Source organism: Tenrec ecaudatus, chromosome 12 (assembly GCF_050624435.1).
Source record: "Tenrec ecaudatus isolate mTenEca1 chromosome 12, mTenEca1.hap1, whole genome shotgun sequence".
In the NCBI taxonomy this organism is placed as follows: Eukaryota; Metazoa; Chordata; class Mammalia; order Afrosoricida; family Tenrecidae; genus Tenrec; species Tenrec ecaudatus.
The window spans coordinates 5858933-5877128 of NC_134541.1; the positions used below are offsets into that span (position 1 = coordinate 5858933).

General features: G+C 43.3%; 1 non-coding gene and 1 pseudogene across 1 annotated transcript; both read left to right on the top strand.

Annotated features, from left to right (window-relative positions):
• Nucleotides 1-733: 733 nt before the first annotated feature.
• On the top strand, nucleotides 734-5369 carry LOC142422291 (uncharacterized; annotated as a pseudogene).
• A 2688-nt stretch (nucleotides 5370-8057) lies between these two features.
• Nucleotides 8058-8220, top strand: LOC142423734 (U1 spliceosomal RNA). The gene has a single exon (XR_012779332.1). It is a non-coding gene; the product is annotated as a U1 spliceosomal RNA (small nuclear RNA).
• The last annotated feature ends 9976 nt before the right edge of the window (nucleotides 8221-18196 follow it).

Here is an 18196-nt window from a genome sequence, read left to right on the forward strand (position 1 = left end):
ATGTCTTTTGGCTAACTTCTCTGATTTCTCTAGGTGCTCACGAAGAGCAAATGGCTTTGACCCTAAAGACTGGAGACTCCTCAATTTATGTAATGGTGATTGGGCAGAAGGAGTCCCTGATTGTCCCCCACCCCCCTGCAAGGCTCGTTGTCCCTTCCCCTATTATGTTTATGGGGAACCTGGACATCCAGATCCTGTGTGGATAAGCCAGCATATATAAGAGATTTGCTTCCTCCCCGAACAGAAAGGGCTTTTCTTTCCAAGACTTCAGGAAATGCAGCGGGACCAGAAGAAAACACCTGTCCAAGTCCCTAAAACCGCAGCAGCGGGTCCCACCCCTCCCTCTGCCTGCAGGCTTTACTGCATTTTGCAGGAAGACTCCAGTGCTGGAGAGGAGCTGGCTTCCGACCCTGTGGTGCTGCCACCACCCTATCATGTTCCCGGGGGCTGAAGAGAGGGAAATACTAACAACCCCTTTTTGAGTCCCCCCAACACTAGGGCTGACAGGTCTTACCAACCCCCCAACCCCAGAAGGATCACTCAGCGGCAGCCATTCTCCCCTTAAGACAAGCAGCCCCAACACCTGGGGAAGAACCCTGAGTCCCTTTCTTGAAACGGTTTTCCACATTCATCAGCCCACCTGGGACAACTGCCAGCAACTTCTCCAGGTGCCATTCACATCAGAGGAACAGGAACACATCCAGAGAGGCCCAGAAGGCAGTCATGGGACCTGATGGGCAGCCAGCGGGCACTCCAGAAACTCTCTTTCCCACTCCAGACTGATGTGGGATCCAACTCCTCACAAGGCCGAAAAGCCTTGACCAGGTATCACCAGTTTCTTTTGCAGGGCCTCCGCAGAGTGGCCAGGAAACCTACGAATTTATCTAAGGTCAGTGAGACTTTACAGGCTCTTACAGGAGAATCTCCAGTTGCCTTTTTAGAGCGGCTGATGGAAGCCTACAGGCTTTATACCCCTATAGACCCGGAGGTCCCCGAGAACAGGAGGACAATAAATATTGCCTTTGTTACTCAGTCGGCCCCAGACATTAGAAAGAAATGGCAGAAGTTGGAAGGGTTTGAAGGGAAAAAGCTTAGTGAGTTGGTAGAAGTGGCTCGGCGGGTGAATAACAACAGAGATGACCCCACCACGACAGAGACCAAGAAACTAGCTAAAATGTTAGTAACTGCCATGGGAGACCCCAGAGGCTCAGGAAAGGGAAATCGGGGCCCACTCATGGAGAGGCCGACCGTGGGCACTGCCGACCCCTGGGGAAGAATCCATGTGCCTACTGCAAAAAAGAACACTGGCGAAATCAGTGCCCCGGAAACCCCAGGAGAGGCGCACGACCCACCACTAGAGAGGATGGGCCTCATCCTTGCCTAGAAAAACCCAAGCGAGAGACAATAAAGCTTGAAGAAGCTGAATGAAGGTGTCAGGGCTCTGTTTCACTTGGCCCCCAGGAGCCCAGGCTAACTCTCCAAGTCGGAGAACCAAAGTATTGGGTTATTTGGATTTGTCTAGGAAGACTCCACAATTGCTCCCCTTGTGTGCTTTACTACATATATGAATACATATGCAGCACACCGGAAGATGTTTGTGCATGTGCCATCCTGTACATGTCTGCCTACATAGCTACCTGTTATTGGTTTCATATATAGGACATCTGTTGAACAGAATGATTTTGATCTTTTCTGTTGGGTCATAAACTATGAAGTGCTGCCCGGTAATTGCGATGCTGCCTGCAGGGGCTAACTAGCAGACTCTACTCTGTTAAGGAAGTGTCAACAGCCTACTGAGTAAAGGGAATTTTTGCAGAGGAGATTGGTGGGACTGGTCGGGTTTATCTGTGAGAGTGAGGAGCCCTGGTGGCACTGTAGTTTCAGAATTGTGCTATGCACAAAGTCAACAGTTCAAACCCACAAGCTGTGCCCATGGAGAAAGTAGGGTGCCCTGGTGAAGCTGTCGGCTCCCATAAAGATGTACATGCCCTGACATCCTAAATGGTGTTACTCTGATTCCCAATTGCCTTTGGACAGTGAATTTCTGTTGATAAGCAGACAGCCCCACAAGGGCTTTTTTCCAGAGAGGAAGCAGCAGAAGGAAACAAGGTACCAAAGAAAAAGTGGACAAGGTACCTCCGAAAACGTCTCCAAACTAGAGACAGCGAGAGACCTGGAAATACACCAGTGACAGAGGCAACAGTCCCAGGTCTGAGATGTCCATTTGCAAGTTAGTGGGTAGATTCAGCGGGGCTGCCAGGACATCTGTACAGTGGAGAGGAGCTGAGAGAGCTACTGCACTGAAGCAGGGAGACTGCCTGCACGTCTCCTGATCCTGAGCTGCAGCCTGTCCTTGAATCCACCACCATACCCTGAGTCTGGTCGACAAGTTCTCTGGCCATTGCAATGAATTGCCACCCCTAGAGAAGTTAATTGCCCCCTGGGTACAATGGCTACTCTGAGAATTGATTTAAAAGTTGGAGATTGGAGGGAGGACTGACTGCCATGTCATGTTAATCAGCTGTGGACTGATCAGATATAGATTACAGATGAAGATTGATGAATGATCCCCATTCACTCAAAGGTGGGCCAATTCAAGTGCTACATCTCTGCCATTTTCACACATAGACTGTCTACTATATTTGAAGCCTGCCAGATTGAGTGGCTTTATACTAACATAAGAAGGGTTATGACGATTTCCACATAGCTTTAGAAACTGTTATTTCTAAGTAATAGCAAAACGGTAGGGACAGAATATATCACAATGAGTGCTTGGGACTTAGAAGCTTTTAGGAGAAGGGACAGGCCAGGTGTAGGAGAAGGTGTTTATAGAGCACAAGCAGTATCTGACCCTTCCTTGAGGAAGTCTAACCTGGGTAACGTGTTGCAAAGGTTTTGAGTATGGGTTCTGTGGATTACAGTAACCAAACCCACGGTCATGATTTGATACCAACTCACAGCAGAACATGGTAGATCTGACCCATTAGGGTTTCCCAGGCTGTAAATTTCTCTCGAAGCAGACTGTGGCACAGTTCTACCACGGAGCTGTTGCTGGGTTTGAGGCATCCTCTATTTCGATGGCAGCCCAGCGCTGTAACCACTGCTCCACCTGGAGTCCTGGATTTCAATAAGAAGGGGAGTTGATAAAAATGGAACATAGGTGACTGACTGGTGGGACACAAATTGTGTTTGGATATATTTTGAATGACAAATATGAGCATAGGATTGTTGTTAGTTGCCATCAAGGGTATTCCAACTTAGTGAACACATATGTTCACTGTCTCCCTTAAGAGAAAGCGCCACTGTCCATGCAATTCCATTCAGAGCTGCCCTGATAGAAAATTCTCTCTCCTGCAGAACCAGAGTCAGAAATCTCCTCCTGCTCCTCCTGCCTCCTGGATTTCCCCTGTCAGCATTTCCTCAGGCAGCATGGGCTTCAGCTCTTCCCAGACTTGTATGAAGAGAATCACTTGCATCCAGGAGAGTCCAGCCCAGGGCAGGATTCTGATCAAAACTTTAGGAGTGAAAACACAGAAGGGCGGGAGAGAGAAGTCTCCAATCCCTTATGTGGGAGTACAGGGGGGAGAGAGAGACCTCAAGGGCTTTATCCAGCCTAGCCCAGGGAGGGTCAGCAAGCCCCAGAAAAGGCAACACAGTGGTAGAAATGGAGGCCCACTCCGCCCAAAGGGAAAAAAAACCATGTGGAAACAGACAAGGGTTTGAAGGGTTTAGAAGCCTCAAGATTTGGAGTAATGGCTTATAGAGAGGATAAGCCAGACGGATTCCTGAAATCACACTTCCGAAACCAGAGACCTCCTTCCAAGGAGAAGCCACATTTAGACAGTGAGCATTTCCAAGGCCTTACCCAGACATCTCTTTTCCTTAGTCAACAGAGGACACGCTCAGATGAAAAATCTTATGTGGGTAAGGCGTGTGGACGAGACTTTACCTGCAAGTCAACTCTCATCACACACCAGAGCCTACACACGGGAAAAGCTACACGTGTGTAAGGAGTGCGGGAGAGCCGTTAGCCAAAAGTCACATCTCAAACACCAGAGGACACATTCAGGGGAAAAGACATATGTATGCACAGAACGTGCAAAAAGGCTTTTCTTCCAAATCAAATCTCCTCAGACATGGCAGGATACATTCAGGGGAAAAACCACATGTATGTCAGGAGTGTGGGCGAGGCTTTACCCAAGAGTCACATCTCATGAAACATCAGAGGACACACTCGAGGGAGAGACCTTATGCGTATAAGTAATGTGGGTGAGGCTTTAGTGTCAGGTCAATTCTCATCACACATGAGAGGCCACACTCAGTGGAGAAGCCATATGGATGCATGAGATGTGCACAAGGCTTTTCCTGCAAATCAAAACTCACCAGGCACCAGAGGATACACTCAGGGGAGAAACCACATGCATGTAAGGGATGTGGGCAAGACTTCACATGTAAATCAGGTCTCATCACACACTTGAGGATACACTCAGGAGAGAGACCACATGTGTGTAAGGAATGTGGGAGAGGCTTCACATGTAAATCAGGTCTGATCAGACACCAGAGGACACACTCAGGGGAGAAACCACATGGGTGTCAGGAATGTGGGCAAGACTTCACATGTAAATCAGGTCTGATCAGACACCAGAGGACACACTCAGGAGAAAACCCACATGTGTGTAGTTACTGTGGGCGAGCCTTTACCTACAAATCATATTTCATCATACATATGAGGACACACTCAGGGAAGAAACCACGTGTGTAATTATTGTGGGCGAGCCTTTACCTGCAAATCACATCTCATCGTACACCAGAGGACACACTCAGGGGAAAAACCACATGTGTGTAAGGAATGTGGGCGAGACTTTACCTGCAAATCAGGTCTCATCATACATCTGAGGATACACTCGGGAGAAACCACATGTGTGCAAGGAATGTGGGCGAGGCTTTAGCCATAAGTCAACTCTCATCAAACACCAAAAGAGGCACTCAGGTGAAATACCGTATGCGTGCAAGGAATGTTGCCGAGATTTTAGCCAAAAGTCACATCTCTTCATACACCAGGAGATACACTTAGGAGAAACCATGTGTGTAAAGAGTGGGCAAACCTTACCTGGAAGTACTATCTCATCAAATACTAATGTCCACGCTCAGGAAAGAAACCTTATCTGTGTAAGGAGTGTGGTCAAGTCTTCTTCCAAAAGTCAACTGTCATCATACCAGAGGACACACGTGGAGAGAAACTTTAACAAATGCACAGATTGTGGTTAATGCTATAGGGGCAAGGCATTGCTCATGGCACATCAGATAATACACTCCTCACAAAGCAAAGAACACACTCAGGAGACAAACAGCATGTGTGTAAGTGTTGACGAGGGTGTGGCCAAGTCACATCTCCTCAAACACCCAAGGATACATTGGTGGAAAACCTCACATGGGTCAGGACTGTCTGCGGGTTTTTGCTCCAAGTCAACTGTCATTACACATCAGACGGCATACTCCAGATACTATGAAGCCCCAGGCGTAACAAGTGTCGGTGAGGCTCATTGGTGAAATCAAATCTGAGACACCACAGGACATATTGGTATTAAGAGTGTGGGCAAGCCTTTAGTCACCAAATTTTCTTTCCCACCAGAGGACACACTTGGGCTAAGTGACAGGTGTGCATAGTGGACGGGGAAGCTTTTGCTATAAGCAAAGACTCATTTAACATCAGAAGTTCGTTCCAGAGGAGCCCTCTGTGTAACAAGTGGTAAGGCTTTAGCTGTAGTATGTTTCTCATGCACCCGAGGCAATGGAACAGAAGTTTCGTGGGCCAGGGGAATGGATGAGAATTTGGGACAAAGGTGCACTTGAGTGGACCACAGAGAAGAGGTTTTTGTGGACATACTGTGGACATACATGCCATACCTCCTCTTATACTAGACCACTAGGGAGAGGTATTGTGAGGACATGACCTATGGAGGGAACTTGCATCCAGTGCCCTTTATCAGCTGATGTAGGAAGACAAAATGCTGCCACAACAAATCAGAACTTTTCTCACCTCTGAAGGAGTTTCAGAGTTCTGGCTGCCTGTGCTCTGAATAAAGATTAAGTTGTCAGTAGTAGCTACACGAGTGTTGCGCTTCCTGTACCCAGAGGAAAGAAGAGAACTCAAACCTTTAAGTGTTCTGGGATTGTTTGGCTTTGGTTCTTCATACAGCAGTTCATTTAAACCTTTGGTTCCATGCTGGCTGTACGTCTTCCAAGACAGCTTTCTGTAGTCCATGTTATCAATATTTTTCTCTCCAGAAACAATTCGAGTGCATAAATTCTTTAGTCTTCCTCATTCAATGTTCAACTTTCACGCATACATACAAAGTAATTGAAACACAATGGCGAAAAAGAAAATACTATGGCTTTGGCCCTCAGAGTAACATGATTACTTCTCAACATTTCATAGAGATCTTAAGAAGCAGACTTACCCTATGCAATGTGTCTTTGATCTATTGACTGCTGGGAAGTTTTCTTTGATGGGCACATGTAGCCCAGCCTAGGTATATCCATAGACAAACTACTTGCTCAGAATTAAAACCTGACTCAAGGTTTCGTGGGGCTGTTTCCACCTAAGCTCTTGCTCTACATTGACTTCAAACAAAACCAAGTTCACCAGCAATTCCGTTCCACCTCCAAGCAACACTATAGAGCAGATGGAACTGCTCCTGTGGATTTCTGAGGATGTAAGACTTTCTAGGAGTTGAAACCCTTGTCTTTCTCCCACATGGTCCCTTGGCATCTGACTCCATGGCCCGGGAAGCCAGATGGATGCCCTAACATGCCATTGTTTGGACCCTGTTCTTCAGTTATAATGGTCTTTGTCAACCTCTGGTCTTGATCTGGCTCTTTTGCTCTGCCTCATGATTTCTTGTGCCTCTGTTCTTGGCCTCTGCCACTTCAGATCAAGTTCTCAACCTTGTTCCACCAGCAGCTCTTCCAGTAGTCCCAGGATTTCTCTCTGTGCTCCTTGTTCATAGATAGCTCTTAATATGCACAAGAATGGCTCTGATGGAAGCGTGGTATTTTACTTTTTGACCATGTCCCCAAGAAAACAAAGGGTGGTGACTTGGTTCCCACTCTACTATGGTGGAGACTGAATCTCACCTTTATCTGGGCTATTAAAAGCAAAGAAATAACTCCAAAATGTGATTACTTGTCCGGAGCCACGAGGCCCGGCCATTACTTGGAATTTATTAGCCTGAGCTCTGGGTAGTCTTCTATCCCAGCTTACGCGACACAGCACTGCAGCTGTGTTTGACATTCCTAGCTTGCCAGACATAGATAAGGAAGTCTCTATCTGTCTGTAAGATTCTGTTTTGTGGTCAGCATTCCCAGAAAGTACCCAGCCTGTAAAGCTTAAGCAAACAAAGTGTGATGTTCCTCACCCGCGCCTGATTTGCATAAACATGTCACCCCATGTACCTGGTTGAAGACTATAAGCTGTAACTCTTTGTTCATTAAACGAGACTTGATCAGGATACTGTCTTCTCTCCATTCTCCGTGCCTCTTTTGCCTCCCGCCCCCGCCCCCTCCAATTCCCACTCTCTCCTCCAGGATCCACGTTGAAGTTCCTGTGGGACGGGACAATTACTACCACAGGAATTGAGGCCAGAATTGATAGTACATTACAAATGAGATTGTGACTAGAAAGGCCATATTAATTGACTGCATCTCATTGTTTTGTGATAGGTTCCATGGATTCAGTTTCCCTCAGCAATCCCATTGACAACATAATGAAACCCTGTCTAGTCCTGTGCCATCCATCCTCACAGTAATTGCTAGGTTTCAGCCATTTCGTTGAGACCCTCTACCTAGTAAGATATTCATCTGATAACATCTCTAAAAATGGGAGTTCAGGGCTCTCCACCCCAGCTTCATAAGACATTTTAGCTGTAATTTTTCCAATACATATTTTTCTTTTAGAACCACATAGTATATTCAATATCCTTTTTATAAAAAAACTTTAAAAAATAAATCATTGTACTGGGGGCTCCTAAAGCTCTTGTAAGAATCCATACATTATTATGCTTACCTGGCAGGGGAGATACCATGCTCACGAAGGTGGTTTTCCCAGGATGAGGCTTATCCATGCACTCCGGATGTGCTGACCCCTGACATTTCCCCAAATGTGGGAAACTCGACTGCAGAATTTGTGGTAGTGGGGGACTGTGTTTGCACTCTCCCCTGGAATAAAAACAAAAGTATCCATACATTAATTGTATCAAACACCTTTGTACATATATTGCCATCATCATTTTCAAAACATTTTCTTTATACTTGAGACCTTGATATCAGTTCTTTTTTCCCTCCCCTACATTGGTGACCCCTTGATAAATTATAAATCATTATTTTCATATCTTATACCATCTGCTCTCTCCCTTTACCCATGTTTCTGTTGCTTGACTCCCTTGGGGGATGTTTATACATCAATGTGGTTGTTTACCGCTTTCTCCCCTCACCCTTATGGTGTGGATGCCCCCATTACTGTTCCTGACAGGTTTACCTATCCTGGATTCCATATGTGGAGAGCTCTTATCTGTACCAATGTGCATACTCTGGTCTAGCTATATATGTAAGGCACAACTGGGTCATGATACTGTGGGTGAGGACACATTCAAGAACTAGAGGAACAATGTGTTGGTGCTATTCTGTACCCTGGTTGAATCGTCCCTGCCTTGTAACCCTCCTGTAGGATGATGCCTAATTGTCTACTGATGGGCTTTGGGTCTACACTCCCCCTCATTCTCATCGATGGAATTGTTTATTTTGGATCTTTTGATGCCTTATCCCATCGACACCTTATGATCATTTAGGCTGGTGTACTTCTTCCATGTGGGCTTTGTTGCTTCTCAGCTAGATGGCCACTCATTTGTCTTAAAGGCTTTAAGACCCCAGATGCTATATCTTTTGATGGCCAGGCACCATGAGCTTTCTTCACCATATTTGCTTATGAACCCATTTTGATTTCAAGGATCATGTTGGGAAGGTGAGCATCACAGAATGCTAGGTTATTAGAAGAAAGTGTTCTTGCATTAAGGGAGGACTCTTGTAGAGTCCCAATGTCTGTCTGCTACCTGATACTTAACCTATAAATATATGTACATATACTTATATCCCTATTACTGTATATTAATATTTTACAAATATACATACCTATATTTATACCTCTATAAATACCTTGCCTCCCAGTTTTTTCCTCAATTTCCTTTTACTTTCCTCCTATCTCACTATGATGCTTGACCTTCATTCGGCCCTCAGTAATTCCTCTTGGCTACATTGCACTTGATCAAACCCCACCAGGCATACTACAAGGTCTCTTCAGATATCTGTTGTTCCTTTTCCCTGGCTTTTTTGTCTTCCCCCTCCCTTCTCTCCCTTTTCCTTCTCTGAACCTTCTCTCCCATTGTTTTCTCCTAGGGATTGTTTATCTTGCCTATCTTATATGGACAGAAATTTAGGGGGAGGGGGGAGAAAAGGGGCCTAAAAATAGTTCCAGGTCTGTCTGCTGACCCTCATGTATGTTTTCACATTGAGTCTGATGAGATGTCAAGTTCTTCCCTCTGAGTCTGAAGTCTAGTTTCAGATTCCTTGGGGACTTTGTTGCTTTGCTCCCCTTGCTGCTCTGTTGTGCTCCCTTCTTGTTTTGCCCTGGTATGTGTGGGGGGTCAGACTGGGCACAATTCCCGCACTGTATATCCAGAGCTGTGGGTCACTGACAGGATGTCCTGTCTCGTAGTGGGCTCAGACCTACAGTCCTCTCTGCTTTTGCTGCTCTGAGCAGGTGTGTCATCCTCAGGGCTTGGTGGACCAGGTTGCGGTCCACTCTCTCCCTCTTAGTTTGCTCCCCTGTGGTTTAGGCAGACCTGCCACCCTCCCCAGGCTGTATCTGTAGTTCAGTATTGTGGGCTCACTGGGATTGGGGCTCACAGCACGAACTTTTCTGTTAATTCGCTGCATCATGCTGGTATGTTGCCCTCAAGGCTTGACTTACCACTTTAAGGTCTGGTCCCTCTCTCCCTTTCCTGTGGGAGGGTTAATGCCCTGTTCCCCGTTATCTACTGCTCTTTTTTCCCCCTCTTTCTTTGTTGGCTGCCATATGCATCCCTGGGTTGGGTCTGACCCCTGCCTGAGTGCCTGAGCCTTGCCCTGGGAATGTATGCATTTAGTGGATTTTCCCCTTTGCTTCTTGTGCTTTTTAAGCTTACCTCAGTGGATTCATGTTTTACTTGCCCTTTTGTGCTTTGGCTTACTTTGCTTAGCATAATTTCCCCTAACTCTTCCCATGTGATAATGTACTTCATGCATTCATCACTGTATTTTAGGGATGTGTAATACTCCATTGAACCTATGTACCAGAGTTTTTTAATCCATTCATCCATCGATGGAAATTTAGATTGTTTCCAACTCTTTGTGATTGTGAATTGGGCTGTGATGAACATTGGAGTACAGATCTGTGGCCCTGGTCTGTTTATTACCTCCTTTGGGTATATGCCCAGTTGGGGGGTTGGTGGGTCAAATCACCAAATTGATTTCCATAATGGTTGTATATACCTACAGGTCCACCAGCAGTGAATGAGAGTTCCTGTCTCACCACACTCCCTCCAACACTTGTTGTTTTCTGATTTTTTTTAATTTGGTTGTCTTTGAGGGGGTTAGATGGTATCCCATAGTTGTTTTAATTTGCATTTCCCTTATGGCTAATGATTGGGAACATTTTCTCATCTGTTTATTGGCCATTTGGATTTCTGCCCTTGTGAAACTTCTGTTCCGGTCCTTTGCCTACCTTCTCAGTGGGCTATTTTTCTCTTTTGTAGACTAGCAGAGTATTGTAGATTTTAGTAATAAGGCCTTTGTCTGATGTGTCACTGCTAAAGGTGTTTTTCCACCCTGTGGGCTCTCTTATTACTCTCTTGACAAATTCTTTCAATGGACACAGGTGTTTTATCTTCAGTATATTCCACTTCTCAATTTATGCTTCCTAGATGTTTGTGTCCTGACCTATTTTCAATAGCCTAAGTATTCCGCGTGCCAAAGTTCTTAGGTTTGTCCCAATTCCTTCAATAATAGCCCTACGGGTTTGGGGTTTTACCTCAAGGTCTGTGATGCACTTCAGTTTCCTTGTGAATGGACTGAGGTAAGGTCTTGCTTCATTTTTCTGTACGTAGATATCCATTTTTTCAGCACCACATGTGGATGAGGATCATCCACTTCCCATTTGATATTTTTGGGGCCTCTTATCAAATATCAGTTGTCTGTATGCTGATAATTTCGTTTCTGGATTTTCAGTTCTTTCCCATTGGTTGGAGTATCTATCATTATACCAGTCCCACACTGTTTTGACCACTATGGCAGTTATAATAGGTACTAAAATCAAAGCAAGCCCTCCTACTTTTTCTTTTTTTAATTAAAAAACTACTTTTTATTGCGAATTAGGTGAAGGCTTACAGAGCAGATCAACTTTACATTCAACAACCCATAGGCCTTTTGTTTGAACAAATCCATTGCAATCCCTTCAATTTAGTCTCATCACTTATCCACTGTCTCCCATGTGTTTCCTGCTTCTACTCCTCCTTTCTGAACCCTATGAACTTTTTCCCTGGGTCAATACTACCCTTTTGATCTTTCACAGCTAATTATTCTAACACGAAGATGAATTCACTTCTGGCCATGAATGGTTACTGAGGGTCATGATCCCACTGGTCTGTCTGACTAGTAAGCCTGGTCTCCTATAGGATTTTGAGTGCTGTACCACCTTTGTCTCACCTTCTATCCAGGGCCTCCATGGTGAGCCTTTTCAGAACAGTTGGCAGAGAGAAGTAGTCCTCTGGTCTCAGGGTTGAGGATACTGATGTCTGCCTAGTCCATTAGTTCACTGGACTGATTTGTGGAAGTCACTCTTGGTTTCTTCTAAGAGTGTTCCCTGGGTTTCCTCATACAAATCTTGCCAACACTGTGATTCACCATTATTTGGTCATGCTTATCTGGCTTTTACATGCATCTGAGGTAATTGCAGACACCAATGCTTGCATCAGGGGCACCTTAAATGATATATTTTTTCATTCTAATCCTTTAAAGAAGTCTTTATAGCAGATTTATTCTTTCAATCCAGCATTTGTTTAAAGCTTTTCTTGTGAATTGGTTGAGATTATATGGAGAGCATATGTTTTATATTAAACAATCCATACATATTGTCTCATTCATTTTAATTCTCTCAATATAATGTCCCTTATGCTCTTTACTTTGAATTTCCTGTTTGCATTCATTCGTCCATGTTTCCCAAGCTTGTACTTTGTCCTTTGGTAAAAGCTACCCTTTTGAACTCAAATGGTTGATTATTCTAAAGTGTATGTGCCTCCTTAATATTATTATTGCTGCCCTTACATACATGGCTGAAAATTGAGTCAGGGAGGTGAATTAGCTCCAGACCAGAAAGGTGACTAAGGTCCATATTCTCAGGGTTTCTATCTGTCTCTGCCTGACCATGTAAGCCTGCTCACTTTATGATCTGGAGTTTTGTTTTACGTTTTCCTCCCACTCTATCTAGACAGGAACAGACCAAACATCAGAAGATGTCAAAAGCATAGCAAGCAAACAGCAACAAAAAGAAAGCAGGGGTAGCAATGTTAATCTCCGAGAAGATAGACTTCAAGGCAAACAATATAATAATAGATAAGAACGGTCACTACATAACGATAAAGGGAACAATAGCTCAGGAAGCCATAATTAGAATAAATATATAGACACCCAATGAAAGGCCCTTGAAATACATCAGTTAAATCCTCCCAAGATTTAACAAGGATGTAAACATAATAATAACAATCTTAATATGCAACTCTCAAGGCAAGACAGAACTTCAAGAAAAAAACCCAATGGAGACATAAAAAAGCTCAATAACAATAAAAAATGTCCTCATAGAATGCATGATCCAACAAAAACAACATATATATTCCAATGCACATGGAATATTTTCAAGAATAAACCACATACTTGGCCTCAAATCATGCCCTAACAAATTAAAAAAATTGAAAACCTACAGTAAGTCTTCTCAGACCACAAGCTATAAATCAGAAATCAATAAAAATGAACACAAAGGGAGGGAGGGGGGGAAAAAAAAGAGGACCTGATGCAAGGGGCTTAAGTGGAGAGCAAATGCCCTGAGAATGATTGGGACAGGGAATGTATGGGTGTGCTTTATACAATTGATGTATGTATATGTATGGATTGTGGTAAGAGGTGTTGGAGTCCCTAATAAAATGTAAAAGAAGAAAAGAGAAAAAAATGATTAGGGCAAAGACTGTACAGATGTGCTTTATACAATTGATGTATATATATGTATGAACTGTGAAAAGAATTGTATCAGCCCCAATAAATTGTTAAAAACAAACAAAAATAATAATAATAAAATGAACCCATTAAAGCAAAAAAAAAAAAATGAACACAAACATAAAGCCAAACGCATGGAGACTGAACAACATAATGGCAAAAAATTACTGGGTAATAAGGCAAATAAAGTAGGAAATTAAAAAATTCCTTGAATTAAATGAGAAGGATAACACAACATATCAAAAACGTTGGGACACAGCTAGAGTAGTAATGACAGGCGAATTTATAGCTATCAGCACACACATGTACAAAGAGGAAAAATCTAAAGCCAGCACCCTAACACAACACCTCCAGGAACTAGAACAACAACAGCAACACAATTCCTTCAAAAATGGAAAGAAACAATCCTAATGCGGGGATTAGATCAGCTGTCCTGTATCAAGTTGGGTTCGAAATGAGGTGTGCGGATGAAAGGAAAAGAAAGAGATAGAGACAAAGTATGGGATCCAGAGGACTCCAATCTGATGGACTGAAGCCTCCAGTACATTTGAAGCTTGGTTTTTATACTCTTCTTACACAAGGGAATTGGTTACAAAACAAACATCAAAGAACTTAAACATTCCTAAACTCTTATCTATGCAAATGTTACTTAAGTAGTCACAGTTTCTTAACTTTAGAATAATAAAAGCACTAAGTTTAAAGACAATAACACGAATATGCAAGATTGAAGAGAGCCTCAAAGAGATCTTAAATAACTGAGTTCTCTCTCAATGTTTTTAGCAGCAAAGTCACAAATAACAGTCATTTTGCAATGCTTTTGTCTGCAAAGACACAGAGGCACAGGGGACTAAATAGTCACCCATTAGTAAACACCTTGATCAGCAGGATGCCTCCTACATCATAAGACTCAGAGCAGAAATTAACAAAATAAATAATTTTCAATGGGGGGGAAAAAAATCAACAAAACAAGAAGTTGGTTCTTTCAAAAAAGTAACAAAAGAGACCTTTGGCAAATGTGACAAAGGATAAAGGAGAAAATATGAACATACCAGAATAAGATGTGAAGACAGTGAGCTTACAACAGATCCAAATGAAATAAAAAGACTAATAGCACACTATGATGAAAAACTATTTAAACCAATTCAGCGCTTTGGAAAAAATGGAGAGAGCCTAGAAAAACATCATTCACTCAAATTAATGCAGACAAACTTTGAAAAATTCAACAGGTGCTTCCTGGAAGATGGCGCCCATGTAGAATCAACCACTCTGTGCTCCCCTTTTTAGATCAGAAAATCGAGAGAATGTGGCTGCTAGCTGGTGGCCGAGAGCAGACAGGAGACCTGTGAGCAGTCTGGAGATTCAGAGCAGAGCTCTTGTCTTCTGTGGGCTGTGGATACCAAGCTAAGTCAATTTACCAGGACATCCTCAGCCGAAGGCGGCAAGGTAGTCAAACTACCAGCCCTCACATTTCCTCCCAACCCCAAACAACAGCATCACAGTGCTGAGAGTGCAGGAAGAGAGACGGGGAAGAGAGAGCTGATATCAAGGAGTTCAAGAAGCAAGTAAATATTTTCAAGCTTACTGTGGTAGCAATTGTACAATACTGCTTGCTGTGATTGGACTATGGAATGTTATATCTGTAAGAACTCCCAATAAAATTTAAAAAGAAAAAAAGAAATTCAACACACCCATGACAGAAAAAAGAGCAAGTCATTAAGAAACTACCAACCGAGAAAAGCACAGGTCCAGAGGGTTTCACAGGGTAATCCTAACAAATATTCTAAGAGCACCTGACACCAAGACTACGTAAGATTTCCCAGAGCATAGGAAAAGACAACAAACTCCCAAACTTCTTCTATGAAGCCAGAATAACAGTATTATCCAAACAAAGCATGACCACACAAAGACGGGAAATTGGAGGCTAATATCACTTATGAACACAGATGCCAAAATCTCCAACAAAATCCATTCTGTTTTGTTTTATTCCCAGAGCCAAATGGGATTCATTCCAGGTATGCAGGGATGGTTCAATATTTGAAAAACAATCAATGTAATCTCCAACATAAACAAGAGATAAAAACCACATGATCTTATCTATAGGTGCAGAAAAGGCAGTTCACAATATTCAACACCCTTTTGTGTTCCAAACACATAAGAAAATAGGAATAGAAGGGAAATTCCTCAACATAATAAAAGACATGAGAAGCTAGCAGCCAACATCATGCTCAATGGGGAAAAGCTAGGTCCACTGAAAACAGGGACCAGGCAAGAATCTCCCCTATCACCACTCTTATTCAACACTATGCTGGAAGTTTTAACTAGAACAATCAGACAACAAAAATAAATCAGGGGAATACAAATAGGCAAAGAGGAAGTGAAGCTCTTGCTCATTGCAGATGATATGATCCTATATAGAGAAAACCCCAAAGTTTCCACAAAAAGTCTGTTGGAAGCATACTCCAGATGCTGCATCAGTGAGATCCATGCAGATACACCATAAAGTGAACTGGACTTTTTCTCAGATAAGTTCATAACTTGTGGACCTAAGTCAGGAAATTAATGATCCTACAGGGACAGCAAATACAACAAAGGTTTTGGGGGCAAGGGGGCTGAAGGGAAGTGGAGTTGAGAATTACAGTGGGGAGGAGGAATCAAGGAGATGATGTGAAGGAGTCTCAGAAGGAAAAGTATGTTTGGAATATAATTATGGAAGCTACCATGCCTGGTAGGCTGGGGTGACTGAAACAAGTTCAGTGACACTCATGTGTAAGACAGAAAGCTTTATATCAAGAGGTAATTATATATCAAGCAAACATCCCAACACAGTCCAGAACAAGTCTGTAAGTCCTATACTAGTCAATAAGTCCAATGCCAGTCTATAAATCGCTCTTCAAACTCATGCAGCCATGTGCAATGATGCTGAAGGGAGGGAGATAAAAAACGGTGGTTGCAGAGTTTTGTGGATTCAATGGCAGTGTCTCTGGAAGCTCTCCAAGACAGCACAGCAGGAAGATAAAAGAAAGACAGGAAATTCCAGGATCCTCCTTATGACAAGGCTATGTTCACCAGGAGGTACCATCAGACGGACAGGCTAGACTCCACCCCTCTACTGTTATATCTTCCAGTTGACATGAAATGATGTAACTACGACAATAAATATATGCTTGACCTGGTAGAATTATGGAATGATATCTACATATAACACTCACCCTGGGGGACAGACAACAAAAAAGTGGGTGAAGGGAGACATTGGTCTATGTAAGACATGAAAAAAAATGTGCGATCATGAAGCGTCAACACGATTGTGTAACAGGCAGCAGAAGACCCAAAAGAAACAAACAAAAACATATTGTTGAGAACAAGGGGGATTGGAGCAGATACCCAAAGCCGATCTATAGACAATGGAACAACCCCCCCCCCCCACACACACACACATACACAGAGGGGTCCCAGGGAAGGGATGAGTCAACCAGGGTGCAGTAAAGCACCAATGAAACACAATATTCCTCTGGTTCCTTGAGGCTTCCTTATCCCCCGCTATCATGACCCCAGTGGTGCTGTCAACCAGAATAGACTGGAGCATGTCTACAAGTACAGATAAGAGATGGGAACTCAGGACACACAGAATCCAGGAACAGGAGTGGGAATAGCAATATGAGAAGGGTAGGGGGAGGTGGGGGAGAAGAGGGGAGGAAGGGGGAACTGATCGCAATGATCTACACATAACCACATACACCCTCCAGGGAGAAGGACGACAGAAAACATGGGGGAAAGGAGATAGCAGTTGGTGTGAGCTATGATAATAATAATTTATAATCTATCAAAGGGTCGCATGAGTGGTGTAGGGAGGGATGGACTGTGAAAAGAATTGTATGAGCCCCAATAAATTGTTAAAATAAATAAATTAATTAATAAATTAAAAAAAAAGAAAAAGGAGGAGCTGATACTAGGGGCTGAATAAAAGGAAAGGTCTAGAAAAGAATGATGGCAACGTATCTACAAATATGCCTGATGCAATCAATGTATGGATTGTAATAAGAGTTGTAGGAACCCCCAATAAAATTATCTTTTAATAAAAATAATGCTAATTTATACGTTATCAAGGGTGTATGAGGGAGGCAGCAGGTGGGTGTGGGTGTCGGGGGGGGCTATGAGCTGATACCAAAGTCTCAAGTAGGAAGAAAATGTTCTGAAAATGATGATGGCAACAAATGAACAAATGTGCTTGACACAATGGATATATGTATGGATTGTGATAATAGTTGTACAAGCCCCCAATAAAATGATTTTTAAAGGTTTATGGAATGGTTCAATGCAATACCAATTGAAATGCCAAATAAATTCTCTGAAGAAATGGAAAAACTAATGCCAATTTCACATGGGCAGGCAAAAGACCCAGGACAAGCAAAGAACTTCTTCAAAAGAAGAACCAGATAGGAGGCCGAGCACTGCCTGACCTCAAAATCTACATAGGCACGGTAGTCAAGAAAGTATGGAGACCAATCCATCAGAATGGAAAACCCAGACATAAATGCATCAGCCTACAGGCATGTAACCTTTGAAAAAGGAGCTGGAGGACTCATTTGGAGACCCAAGCCAGCGCTGAGAGGCTTCCACCATCACTGGAGCCACAGACTTTCCACCCACTGGCCTGTAATCATCTTGCATTCGGCTTCATTGCATGTGTTGCCTGAGTCTGAAGAAGAATTACAGACTGGTACTGGACATATGGGCTACTATCAGATAAATGGACTTGATCTGGACTAGGATGGGATGTTTTCTTAATATGCAACTACTCTTTGATATAAAGTTCTTTCCTATATATCTATGTGAGTCTCCC